Source organism: Sinocyclocheilus grahami, unplaced genomic scaffold, assembly GCF_001515645.1.
Source record: "Sinocyclocheilus grahami isolate Dianchi unplaced genomic scaffold, SAMN03320097.WGS_v1.1 scaffold936.1, whole genome shotgun sequence".
Lineage (NCBI taxonomy): Eukaryota > Metazoa > Chordata > Actinopteri > Cypriniformes > Cyprinidae > Sinocyclocheilus > Sinocyclocheilus grahami.
Genome location: NW_015506115.1, coordinates 57774 through 59452, shown reverse-complemented (window position 1 = coordinate 59452; position 1679 = coordinate 57774). Strand labels below are relative to the sequence as shown.

General features: G+C 35.8%; 1 protein-coding gene across 1 annotated transcript in view; it reads left to right on the top strand.

Moving 5' to 3' along the window:
* Nucleotides 1-1679, top strand: part of LOC107564451 (splicing factor 3A subunit 1-like) — a 10416-nt gene that overhangs the window by 2401 nt on the left and 6336 nt on the right. The gene's annotated exons all lie outside the window — the stretch shown is intronic.

Here is a 1679-nt window from a genome sequence, read left to right as displayed (position 1 = left end):
CGATCACAAATGCAGACATGGTTTTATGTTTACGCGGCGCGATGCAACGCGTAAAAAGACAGTATAAGTCATTATAATCCATAATTATGTCCCCACTGGATGCAATGAATGCCTCGTTTATAATGGGTTTTCATGTTTTTGAATCATCGCTCCGGCCTGACAGGGCATCATCACAGTATGTGAGGGGCGTAACATTTCCGTCACACGCTTGAGGAATTCGGCCAATCACAACGCACTGGATAGCTGGCCAATCAGAGCACACCTTGCTTTTCAGACTGATGAGCTTTGTAAAAATCTACGCATTTCAGAAAGGCAGGGCATAGAGGAGAAACAATAATGTACAGTATGTGGAAAATAATGTGTTTTTTGAACCTTAAATCACATAAACACATTTCATTACACCAAATACACAAAATAATGTTCTTTTTTAGCAACATCATATGACCCCTTTAACCAAGAATGAACAGTCCCGAAACAATTACTGTTAGTAGTAGTAAATGAATGGTCATAAATCGGAACCGGCCTGTTTTTGCTCCAAACGCACGATTGGCAACCGGCTCTTTTGTTTAATTTCAGCCGATCTCTGTTCCGGACCTGCACACAAACTGTATTGCAAGGATTTTCCAAAGTGTAATTTGTGTGGAAATATTACGAAGTTAACAAATGCCAGAGACGCTGAAGACGAATGCAGAGAGTAGTGAAACACTGTATCACTGCTGTTCCATAAGCGCCACCTGCTGCCAGAGAGTGAATTTGCACTTTCATTCAGCCCATCTGCTGTTTCTGTTTTGAGCCGGTATGCTTTTTATAGTATAATTTCACAAAGCTAAAGTCAGACCGTACTGTGTTTGCATCAGATTTTGAAATTACATCTCATTTAAATCAGAAACTGCTCATGTATGCAGCATATTTGTTTGGATCATAATTAAAATGCAGTGGTTGTTTCTAATTTTAAATGGCTACAGAGAGTTCGGCCTGTAATAGAGCAAAAAACATCTTGTTCATGTACTTATCGTACTCAACGTCTTCCTTTAAAAAATATTAATCGGCTGTGAAAAATAAAGATTGGTGCATCACTACAGACTTTTGACAGTGTGAACACTGATGTGTTTCCCAACCTTCTATCCAGTGATGAACTTTAAGAGAAGTATTTTGTATGACGCTGTTAAGTCTTGTGATGAATGTTTGTAGTAGGGCTGGAAGTGGAAAGCAGCATTGTTAATAGTAATTCAGTAACTTTTAATAATTTTGATTATTGTCAAAAGTAGGCTATTAGTACATCTGTACCAAGTTGACACTGAAATTTTAAAAACGTAACAATACCAGCTTTTCTGCAGCAGTGGTAGTACCAAATACAGACTCAATGCAGTACTCGCTGATACTCGGCTGCTTTCAAATGCTTCTGTGCATATTTATATCGCTTTCCTCTGAACACTGATATGCAGTGGCCAATCAGAGGCGTTTAAGTTAGTCAGAATCCACTAATTTTTCACCCTTTTAAAGCAATACTTAATTGAAAAATATTTGAAGGATACATGCCAATATTTTAAAACATTATTTTTAAAATAATTTTTAATATTATTAATATTATTATTATTAGCATTAAGAAAGAACTGATTTAATTTATTTTTATTTTCAAATAGTTAAATAAAATAGTTAAATGCTTTAATTTTTTTTTT